This window comes from Sapajus apella, unplaced genomic scaffold (assembly GCF_009761245.1).
Source record: "Sapajus apella isolate SASKATOON/1434 unplaced genomic scaffold, GSC_monkey_1.0 scaffold58, whole genome shotgun sequence".
Taxonomy (NCBI): domain Eukaryota; kingdom Metazoa; phylum Chordata; class Mammalia; order Primates; family Cebidae; genus Sapajus; species Sapajus apella.
Genome location: NW_022436998.1, coordinates 6,727,732 through 6,739,885, shown reverse-complemented (window position 1 = coordinate 6,739,885; position 12,154 = coordinate 6,727,732). Strand labels below are relative to the sequence as shown.

General features: G+C 40.3%; 1 protein-coding gene across 2 annotated transcripts in view; it reads left to right on the top strand.

The window, feature by feature from the left end:
- The first annotated feature begins 3,033 nt into the window (after nucleotides 1-3,033).
- The window catches only part of STAMBPL1 (STAM binding protein like 1), a 43,594-nt gene continuing 34,473 nt past the window's right edge, over nucleotides 3,034-12,154 (top strand). Inside the window, exon 1 of one of the 2 annotated variants that reach the window (XM_032245592.1) lies at nucleotides 3,034-3,805. The gene's annotated coding sequence lies outside the window, so the exon portion shown is untranslated. The remainder of the gene's footprint in view (nucleotides 3,806-12,154) is intronic. The other variant, XM_032245594.1, reaches the window with a different exon arrangement.

Below are 12,154 nucleotides of genomic sequence, written 5' to 3'. Positions count from 1 at the left end.
AAATGTCATTTTGGAGGAATATAAGTGTGGACCACTTTTCATAAGACTGTTTTATGAGTCGGATCTTGAGGCATCTGCAACAGAGCTCATAAAAGATGAGCATTTACAAGGGTTCTCAGACTCCACACTGAATTACTATTTCGATGGATATGTTACTTATCAAAGGCAAATATAAAAGTGCTTTGGAAATGTTGACAAAGATGAAAACCCAGATGTGAAGTTCACCAGGATACCTATGTTCTGTCTTTTGCAGTTGGCTATAAACTGAATAGCTCTGAATTTTTCAAAGTCTGTACTACATAAAGAAAAGAAGCCCTAACCAAAGGATTTCTCTCCAGGAGAGCATCCTGTTTTCTGTGGCATTAGAACCAGGTGGCAAAAGTTATGTTCATTTTTTTCTCACATCATGAACCCAGAAAGCATAAAGTTCACTAATTTAAATATGATAATCCATATCCAGTCAAATATGTTAGCAACTGTGATAGAGATACTAAAGGTGTTGCAGAAGGAAATGTATCAAGATTCCTGGGAAGACGTGTGTCTTCAGGGGAACTGCTGGCCAAAGTGAGGAAAAAACTGAAAGATGCGCTTGTTTTTGTGGTCAGATTTCATGAGATGTATGGAAAACTGCACATTGCTGTTCAGGTCACCACTTATACTTTGGATGCTCCGCTCTGCAACATCCCCAGAGATGGGAAATCCCACGTGTTGCTATGAAACAAGAAGATGGTCAGCTGTTAGACATCCCAGCCAGTCCCTGTCAGCTGAGTAAACCCTACTTTCAATCCACTTGTGGGTATGAAGGGCCTGCTTCTAGTGAGTTATTGGCTTCCCTAAGAACAGGCATTCAGCAGACACTACACTGACACTTGATTTCCCCCCTAAATTCACTGAATGGTGGCATGCTGCTCTCTGAGAAATTATGTGTGCCAATGTGAAGATCTAGATACCAGCACAGAAAGTTCAGCACCCTCAGAAAGCAGGCTTCCCCTGTGCACACTGCTGAAGATTCTTGAAGAAACATGGTCACTGTCTCCAGTCCAGCTTCCAGTAATGCACTGGAACCCAGTATGCACCATCAGGAATGAATTTGACTACAAGTGTGGTCAACTCTGATTTTCAAGAGAGCAATTACTTGCAAATTATACTCTTGCTGAATTCAGGAGGTCCAAAACCCTGTTCTACCATGTCAGAAAATAGGCCGGGATTTCCTCACTGCTCTGCTTTCATGTATTCTGTAACATGAGTCATCATTTTCCTATCTACAAAATAATACTGCTTATGTGTATTTTGATATAGATTTTAAATCTTCATTCAAGGTTTAGTAGGGTAAAATATTCTTAAAAATAAAATCTGGATTTTAAGTTACTGAGATTGAATCTTAAAAAATTGCAAGTAAAACTATAGGTCACTTAAAAATTCTCTAAGATAAAAGTTGTATAAATACACTGGAGCCTGCTCTTCATTAACTTAATTAATAAAAGGGAAATAGCTTAAATCACACCTAAAGTTGCTATATCAGAGTTCTTGGTTGCAACACTGAAATCATTTCTGGCTGACTTAATCAGAAGATAAATATATTGCAAAGTCATTAAGTAGCATAACAAAGAGACAGGAAGTTTGGCAAATCAAGCTTCTCACATAGGCAGGGAAGCTTAGCAGCTGAAATTAAAACAGGTGGGTCATTACACCATTCAAACAGCCCACTTAGGACACCACTGGCATTGCCACAGTGTCACCTCTGGCACTACTACTATCGCTGAACACAAAACCCACTTCACAGATAATGGAGGTATTTCTAAAATGTTTCTTCTTTAAAACATAGTTCAGATTCACATAACTGTACAGGAGTCTCTGAGGCTGACACTGGGTCACAAAATGGTGAGTGTTGGGCCATATTGGCTTTTATAAGAATTTGGATGCTAGATAGCAAGACCATGATCAATGACCATCCTAAATATGTATGTAGAATTTTTTGTTTCATGATGCTTTTTAGAAATCTGGTTAACCTTAATTATCACTGAATTTTAAATTGTCCAGTAGGTCATAAGATTATCTGGTCCAATACTGTAAACTCAAATGCCTACCATATTCTCAAATGTCAGTGAGGCGGGGGTGTATGGGAGTAGTGGGGTCTGTGGAAAACTGAAGAGTGTCTTCACAGTCTAAAGGGGATCCCCGCTGTTCAACTCCAGCTGATGCTGCTAGAACTCGCCATGGACCAAATGTTGTCTGATGTTACAATTTTACAGAAAATGTGAAAAGTCTGAATTTCTGTGAAATTTCCTAACCTCGAAATTCACAACCAATTTCAAAATAAGAAAAACAACACTATTGCTTCTTAAAAATCAAGGCTGCAGGCTGACTCCAACAATCAAACCTCCTCATTTTTTTAAAAAAAAACAACAATGCAGGGAGATGAGGCCTAAGAAGGTGAAATGCCTAAGACCAAATAACTCAGTTGGTGGCTGAGCCAGGGCTAGAATTTTGGTTTCCAGAGGAAAAGCTATCTAAGAAAAGCCAGTGTTCCCCCACCCGACTCTGCAGTCATTTCTCTCACTTGGAAGTCAGCTCCCAACCAAGCTCAAGAAAACGACTCTATTTCAACCAGCAGCAACAGTCTTCATAAAATGTTTATACATTAATAGAACCTGTCAAGCCAATAGAAACAGCTCTCAGTGTTGGATCAGAGTTTAAATTTTAGCTTCTACTGCTTTCTAGGTGAGTAACCCGAGATAAATTATGTTACTTCTCTGTCTCTTGTTCATGGAAAAAACAAAAACAAAAAGCGAGTCTTTTTTATAAATAGGGTTGTAGCAGATGGAATAAGATTTCGTGTACCGACTACCTGACACAGAGCCAGAACCGTAGTAAGAACACCGCCTGTGATAGTAATCTAATAACATCCAGGAGGTATCCTAATAGTTCGTATTTTCCAGGTACACATAGATTGGGGATGGGGAGAAGAGCTAAGGTGCTTCACGGTGGGCGTAGCCGGTTATGGATAAATATCAAAAAAGGAATTCCTAATATGAGGTAGAAGTGGGATTTTCACTAAAACCCTATTCTTCCCTAGACTCCAGTGACAGTTTAACGGTCAAAACCAGCTGCATCGAGGCTTGTGTACTGTGCAGTCTTCAAAGGCACCACTCTTGTCCATCTCGGTGAAATTGATGGTGGAGCAAAACGGAGTTTAGGTGGTTCCGGGCTGGGGAGGAGGCGTGCAGGGTTTCCGAAGCGAAAGTCGCACCTAACCGCTTCACTCTCGCTCTAGGCCCTCCGCAGGGACGCTGCTTCCACCTGCGAGCTTTTTCTGCAGACTGCGGGAAGCCGCCGCCGCCACGGAGGAGGGGGCGGAGGCAGAGGCGGAGGCGGCACCCAGGGGCCGGGGCAGGGGAGGCCGGGACCATCGCAGTGACAATTTCTTTCCCTGCAGCGGCGGCAGCAGGGACGGCTGCTGCAGGCTTGGGGTCGGCCGGCCTGCGCGTGGGTTTGCGAGGACGCTGTTCGTCCCCTGCGCTTGGGTGTCCGACAACGAGGAGGAGGAGGAGAGCGACGCACAGAGCCCGCGCGAGTGGAACCAGCAAAGCTCCACCGGTCGGCAGAGGAGAAGGGGGAGGAGGCACGGCCGAGGCCAGCGAGGGGGCGCCTCCTCGCCGGGTGCCGGTATCACCCCGCTGCAGCGGCTTCCAGCAAAAGCCACCGCGGCCCGGGTTGCAGCGGCCAGACGGATGCCAAGGCCACACGGCAGGAGCGGGGGCCGCAGTCGCCGTCCCACGCGGGCTGCGGACATCGAGGGTCGCTGGTGAGTAGCTGCGTGCGCGCGAGGGAGAGCGCGCCCTGGCCGGGGAAGTGCGCACAGCGGGTGCGTGTGCCCCGTGGCCTGGCGCGCGCCGGCCCTCCTTCCGCTGGCGGTGTCCGATCCCGGGCTGGCTCTGGGGAGGGAAATGCACTTTGGCGGCTGTTCGCTTCCTTCCTGCCAGTCCTGCGATCGGCCGTCTCCGCCGGTGCCGCCTGCGTGCGCCCCTCCGCGGGGCCCTCGGGGTTAGTTTCACCTTGATAGGGAGGCAGGAAGCCCTGGCTCCCGGCGGCGGGGCGGGACTCTGGCCTTGACCTGTACGTGGGTGCGCGTGTTTCTGATTCAGCCGTGGGTTGCAGCCTTGAAGATGATGTCGACCTTCAGAGAGACCACCGCGCTGTCTCTAGCGGAGGAGGGAGAGGCGAGGGTTAGAAAAACGGACCTTTACCCCGGCCGAGCAGGTGCCATGCCTTTCCAGATGATGTTACTTTTATGCCGTTGATGAGCGACTAAGACGTTGCCCCTCACCTGAATAACTTAAAAGCTTCACCGAAAGCCCCCCAGTGACATGCACAAAGAAATTGAATATCTCTAAAACGTGTTTTATTTCAGAACTTTCCCTAAAACAACCCACGCTGCCAATACCCACCAGAGCCTAAGGTGCCATAATTGCTGAAGTTTAAAAGAAAATTTGTATAAGGAATAAGTAATTCAGGAAATGGAGCCCGATCTAGAGGTCTGAAAAAACAAAATTTTCAAGTGCCTGGGAATTGGGGTGGGGTGGCTTGCTTTCTGAAAATCAGTGTTCGGTAATAAGTAAAGAAGACAGCTTTCAGAGTAAGCCCCAGTGAGCACACTGCTTTCCAAACATCCTGCTCATTACTGAGAATAACATGAAGTCCTGGATTTTAAGGTATTTCCGAAGACATAATGGATATCACTAGGTTGCTGGTTTATGGTCTCATGATTGAAGGCCCTGTCAAGGTGAATAAGGTAGATTTGTTCCAGCAGATAAATTACACCTGAATGTTTGATTGGCCGTTTCAATTTTTTTGAGGGTAGTTTTTGACGGTTGTTTTACACAGAAATTAAGCCACCATGTTTTGTTTTTTTCCCATCCTTGTTTCCACTAGCAATTTTGTATTTTCAGCATGGATGCTACATTACACTTCAAAAATATACTCTGCCACTGGATTATAGTGGGCATTGTGTAGCTACACTATACATATCTTTATTTTTGATACAAGTTAATGTTGTTGAGCAGTAGGCTCTTTTTGTTTACCATTTGCATCTTGAGAGCTTCTTCATTCAAAGGCGTAAAATGTTACCAGAATCTACCTGGAAAATGAATTGGCTGCTTGTTTTTTGTTCAGGCATGCGTACAGCAAATTGTTTGCCACCAAGAATCTGCTTTTGAATACACTTTAGCTGTAATGTATGTAACAACTGGTTCTTGGGAATTTCAAGAAGAAACCTCTTTTCTTATCCCCACCTGTAAAGTAAGCACCAAAATTTAAATTATAAGGCAGATAACCTAAATCCTTCAGGCCTATCTCAACCTTCAAGGCCTGTTTGTTAGTACTCTTTTCCTGTTTCATAGGATTCTTATGGTGTGGGACGTTTGGAGGGAGTAGTGAGGGACCTGTGTCCTGAGGATGTCCTCAGCAAAGAGATTTGCTTCTGGAGAGGAGGGTGTCTTTGGGGTTCATTGCTAAGACAGACTGATAAAAATAGTGATAAAGAATTGTTAATAATAGTTCCCCCTTCTTACTTTCAGCACATAGGACTTAATTAACACCATTTGATCATTTCCTTCCTTTAAACCCTTCCCAGCTGTAAGAATTTACAGCTACAATCCAAGAAATGAGATTGCATTTTAAAAGAAAAGAAGGCTGATAATTCTTGCCCAAAACATGAGAAGTAGAAGGAATGTGAGAGAAAATAATGTAGATTCTGCCCAGGAAGTGCTAGGTGCTTTCCTGGTGGGCACATTTACCAATCAGAGACATTTTAATTAATCTACTGGATTTGTGATTCTAATACTAACATCTTTTTCTTGACCTTTTGAAAGATTTATAGATGGCTTCAATTGAAACTACAGGAAATGACTCATGGTTACTGCTGAAGATATTAGAGCCAGCTTTCCATTCCTTAGGGTTGACGCATAGCAGCTGTTTGATAATATTTGTTAAATAAATGACAAATATTAGAATGTCTTCCTAACCAAACTACATCACCTCTTCTGCTATTGATTGTTTTAATCATAACCTTATATGAATCACCAAACATTTCATCAAATTGAATCCCAGTTCATATAATCAACTAGGAAGGCCAACATCATCAATTGAAGAAACAGTAACAAAAACAAAACGCTACTCTAAAAACAAAAGCAAACGAAAAAATACTATTGGTACCTGTTGACTTGCTTATTCCAGCTATCTGAACATGTGAACTGTCCAACTGAACGTGTGAATGTACATTCAGAAATCCTGAGTTGACATCAGAATGTTCAACTCGGGAATGATCTGGATGTAGCTACATCTGGATGTGGCTTTTGTCAGAAATTATTTGCATTTCTAAGCAAATCAGATTAACTTCTAGTACAATCTTGCATCTCTGCATGCCAAGTGGACAGGCCAATTTAACATTTGGCATATTGCTGAGTCTTCACATATTGTTTGATTTTCTTTCTAACTTTTAAATTAAATCCATGTTATTTTTGTCCATTGATATGGCTGGTTTAGAGACAGTAAATCAGACTGGTGGTTACTTAGTAACTTGTGTTTATTAAAAGCAGCCCCTTGATATAAGCACCAATTATTCTTACATTTTGATTTGCTCTAGTTAACATTTCAAGGTACTCTTTTGGAAATGGGTGCATTGTTTGATCTTGAATATCAAGGATGTTATAACTCCTTTTTGTTTTGTTTTGTTTTACTTCTGACTTTCCATCTCCCATCATTAGAAAGTCTCCCAGTTTTCAGGTTTCAGTTTCAGGATGAAAGATTAGAAAGCTATCTGAAATTTAGCTGGATATTAACCTTCTAGTGGATAATAATAATGCAAATTTATCCATGAGATTCTTCCCTTTGTGTCCTTCTCTGATCAAGCTTGTTTCATTCTGAATAAAAGTAAAATGAGATTCTCAAAAATTTTTTAATTGGGCTATGTCCAAAGACAAATACATAAAAGTAAAATATTATATAAAATAAAAAACTGCTTATCACTGTTTTGAAGTAGCACAATCAATGCTATTCTCTGCATAATGAAATGTGGCCATTTCTACCAAGTATTTATTTGATAAGTAGGCACTTGAGCACTTGAACAGGAGTTAAAAGCAGGTGTCCACCATGTCTGATTAAGGCCCTTGAAAGCTAGGAGTGGAATTTTGATTTCATGTGGTACCCAATTGTAGGTTCCTTGAAAGGGAGCAAATGAGGAAAGTACCTTGTCAGAAGAGCACTTTGGCAATTGGGTGGAGAGTGGATTAGTTTTAGGGAGTGGAAGTGATAATCCAGTGTCTTATGGCAGGCAGTCTGACCTCAGATCCCAGGGACATTGAGATGGATAAAAGAAAACCTCAGGTAGATGTCAGGATTCTTTGTTTTATGTGAAACAGAGATTGAAAACCTGTGGCACAAGTGTGATCATTAATACCTTCCACACCCACAGACACATCAACAGTGAATTACAGCATTCTTTCCTGCTGAAGCCTGGTATAACCTCAGAATCTTGCAAACATTTGACAAATATTTATTAATAACTATTAGTTATTGAAGATGTGCTATATGCCAGGCACTGTACTAAGCCTTAACACAAGTTTATCTCAATGATGATGGGGTGGTTGGAAACGGAATTTTTTTTTTCTCACTAGTCACATGTCCTTGGACAAGTTACTAACTTCTCTGAGTCTCAGTTTCCTTGCTTTTCAATTGAGACATTAGTTTCTATCTCAGAAGGTTTTAAGGAGAAAGAAATAAATAGTGTAAATGCAAAGTGTTTAGAACAATGTCTGGCATCAAATTAAGCGCTACATGTGTTTGTTGTTATTCTCGTTATTGCTCTTTAAACAACCTTATGCCTAAGTACCATTTTGCAGATAAAAAAATTGATGTACAAAGGAGCTTTGTGAATTGCTCAGCATCGTAGGCTGGCAAATGATACAGCTGGCTGTCAAACCCAGACAATATGACCCCAACACCTCCTTTCCTAACTTGTATGGATCCTTGTCACCTATCCTGCATGCCAGGTGTTGGGGAATACTGATTGGAGCAAGAAAAGTAGGGGTTTGCCCTCAGGGAACTTCAGTGTTCCAATCCTCTCTGGTGTCGGTCTGCTGTCTCCAATGTAAAATTAGTAGACAGATTATTACTGTTTTACCTTGATGTTTTGGTATTTTGTAAGTAATGTTTTTATTAAGTTCTTTATTAAGAATTGTTCCAATTTGTGTTTTCATATGTCCTTTTAAAAATGGGTTATTTTCTGTTTCTTTGCCTAAGACAGTTGGCATATGCAATACTTATGTCTCTCCTTATACTCTGGCTTCTTATGCCTCCCTCATATAATGTATCAGATTCTGGGGCAGGTTTTAGTATTCTGAAAAACTTCTTTGCCATCCACTTCCCCCCACACTCTCAGTCTTAGATATCCCATTTGTAAGCTGTGGTGGAGTGATAATGACATTTCTAACCATCTTTTAATTCAGCTTATTCAGAATATAGAGTAATGGCAAAGCAAATTTTAGCTGTTCTTTGACTTGTCAAAGTAATTATGTCTAATTATAAGAAGCCAGATTTAATTTATAAGTGGGAAAGTACCTGTGGCAGTGAAGAAAAAGGAATTCTTAACTCCTTCAGAGTTTTCGGATGGAATCTGCCATCACTGATTCCGCTCTTTTGACTTTAGTGCATTCTTATAAATGTTTGTTCTCATAACTCTCAGAAATCTATAGCTAGTATTGTTTTTTTTTTCTAAGTAGGTGAAACTTTTTCTTGGTTTTGTATAAAGTTGAATAATTAGTTTAACACATCTTCCTTGCCTACAGCAAAGAATCATTGAGTATAAAGAGATGTATATGTGTTGTGTATGTCAACAGTGTTAGGCAAAACAAAAACAAAATAATCCAGTTTTAAAGCATTTGTGAAAACACAAATTGGAACACCTCTTAATACAGAACTTAATAAAATGCATTACTTGCAAAATACCAAAACGTCAAGGAAACATAGCAATCATCTGGGTACTAATTTTACATTGAAGATGGTAGATCTACTTTGGAGATGGTTGGAACCCTGAAGTGCCATGAGGGCAAGCCACAACTTTTCTTGCCCCAATCAGTATCCTTGGTACCCAGTATAAAATACTAATCATTTTGTTGAGGCAAATTTTGAAATCTCACCATTAAAAATATACTCTGTATCCTTTGAATTACACTTTTGTATAAATTACACATTACTTAGCAAAAGTCCTATTCTTTTTAAAGAAACATGTTAAATTTCATGAGTTTAAATTTGATTAAAGATGAAAAAATTTGAGATTTGGTGAATTTGGCTCTTTGTTTTTTAAACCTTGCAATACTTAGGTTTCAGCGGCATCACAGTAACTAAACCAGATTCAGCAAGAGCTCGTGCAAGAGATAACTGTTAAGAGGCCCACCAGGAATTATTAATTCTAATTGTGTGATTTGATGCTTCTCTGGGTTAATTGAGAAACTGGAGGTCAGTGATGACTCATTTTTTTAACTGTTTCTAACTCTCTGTGAACACTGCCTGCCTGTTTCTCATTTGCCTGTGTTCAGAGACAGGCTCAGATGCGGGTTCTCTTTGAGAGTGTTACATTTCAAACTTGCCTGGCTGGTGCACTAATCAGCTATGCACCATTAATTAAAAGTGTAAGGAAAACTACAGCCAAGAATGATGATTATGCCTAAATTCAGCTCATCTAAGGACTCTGTGATTTTATTTATGCTGTCACTACAACTATTATCATTTAACACTGGAAATACAGAGAGGCCTTTCTGCCTTTGGGCTCATGCTTCAGTTTTCTGGTGGGTTGACTCTGTTTTTTTTTTTTTTTTTTTTTTTTTTCCCCAATCTGCTTTGTCTTTGGAAGGTTGGTTTATAAATTTTTCCACAAGGTAAGTTCTCTTTAACTATAGGAACAAATTGACATGGTGGATGGAATGAGATTAGGAAAAAGAAGCCTGAAATAAACCCTTCTGTGTTAATGTTACTGTTAACTCAGGCAAAGAAACTGCTTACTTAATCTATAAAGTACTTAAGCTAAATAAATAAATTGATAAATAAGATGAAAATTACTCAAAATCATTGGTGGGTCTAGAACTTTGGTTTTTTTCAATTCATGAAAAATTCAATAAATTAAAATGTGGATCTTGAAAGAAATATAACTCTATGATATTCTTATGGCATAGTTATTTTTCTTTTGTCAAGTATAGTATTATTGAATGACTTAGGTAACTAGGGCAGTGATTCTCAAACTAGGCTTATAATAAAAATATGCCCTCCATCCCACCCCTAGAGATGATTATTCAAAAGGTTTGGGTGGAGCCTGGCAGCCTTCCTTTTTTATCTTTTTAAAACACAAGGTCTTGCTCTATCACCCAGGCTGGAATGCAGTGGTGTGATCATAGCTCACTGCAGCCTTGACCTCGTGGGTTTAAGCGATCCTCCCACCTCAGTCTTCTAAGTAGCTGGGACTACAGGTATGTGCTGCCACATCTAGCTATTTTTTTAAAAATATTTTTTTTGTAGAGACAAGGTTTCGCTATGTTGCCCACGCTGACCTTGAACTTCTAGGCTCAAGTGATCTTCCCACCTCAGCCACTCAAAGTTCTGGTATCACAGGCATGAGCCACTGTGCCCAGTAGCCTTTAGCAGTCTTCTCAGGAGATTCTGATGCAGGTGCTCAGTAAACCACCCTTTTGAGAAGAATCTACTTAAGAGCTAAATCTAATCTTATATTCAAATTCTTTCTTCTACTTTTATGTTTTGAGCATTTATTCCTCCTGGTTTCTATAGACATGTTCATGTAATAATGTATGTGTCAGTGCTGACTTGGAGTTCTCATAAAGGTTGGATATATTGCCTTTCCTATTCTTAATATGACCTATCTTTTGATGGGTGGAATCGGGAAACCACAAGGTTGGTGGGACTTTCCAGAGATTATGTTGTACATTCTTGCTGAGTGGCAGATGTTTAGATAAGGAAGAGATGGGTTTGATCAAAGGAAAGTAAGAGAAGACATATTAGTGAGTAGTGAAAGACACAGAGAAGGGGAAGGGGCTCATATAACAGAAGACTGAAGGGCTGGTGAGGATTTAGACCTCTTTTGGCAGGCACTGGGCTACCACAGTGTATTTTTGAGCATGGGACTAACTGGATGCTAAGCACACCTGAGCTAGAGACACACAGTACCTCGTCTAGAAACAGAGGAGCAAGGAACAGGTGGGTGAAGCAGGCTGGTTTGTCACCATAAAGGCAGAAAGAAACAAGGGTGAGGACTTGGGGCCCAGAATTTGGCAGGACTGACTTTCAAGGGTTTATGCAGTAGGGTTCTCCAGCTCTGTGTTCCTGAAGGTCTACAGCTGGTAAATTGCTTTTTTTTTCTGCTATTGATGTTATGGTGTGTACCTGAAGGCCACCCAGCTCAGCCTCAGGCCAGGATTTAGAAAGTTTTTGAATAATTGCTATAACTACTACTACTTTAATATTGTGAGGCAAGGAAGGCACAATTATTCTTAACTTTGGACCAGAGAAATAGACTCTGAAAGTAAAGTAATTTACCAGAATTTACACATATAGAAATTGGCAGGGCTAGGATTCAAATTCAGGGCAACCTATTCAAAACTTCTAGGCTTTAGAAAAAGCTTAATTTGTCCGATTACAAAGTAACACATACTTACAACAAATTATTCAGCAACAAATAAATAGTGAAAGTCCCTCATGATCCCACTCTCAAGAGAACAGCTGAGAAAAATTCAGTAAAGTGTTGTTCCAGACTTTTTTCTTGCAAAATGACAGTATATGTAATGAATACATATGTATTCATATTATAAGGATGAAACCATATTTTATATGTTCTTCTATAGCTTGCTGTTTTCACTTAATGCTCTAACTTGGATGACATCCTGGTTCAGTACAAAAAGATGTAAGTCCTTTTGAATGACTTCATATGCTATAGATATTCTTCACTTTAAATATTCCTCTTTTGATAGCTATTTTTATTTCCAAAATTTTAATATTTTAAAACCATGCTGCAGTGTGTGTGTGTATTAAATGGACAGGGAAATCTATGGAGAAATCCTAGAACTGGAATTGCTTAGTCAATAGGAATTAATAT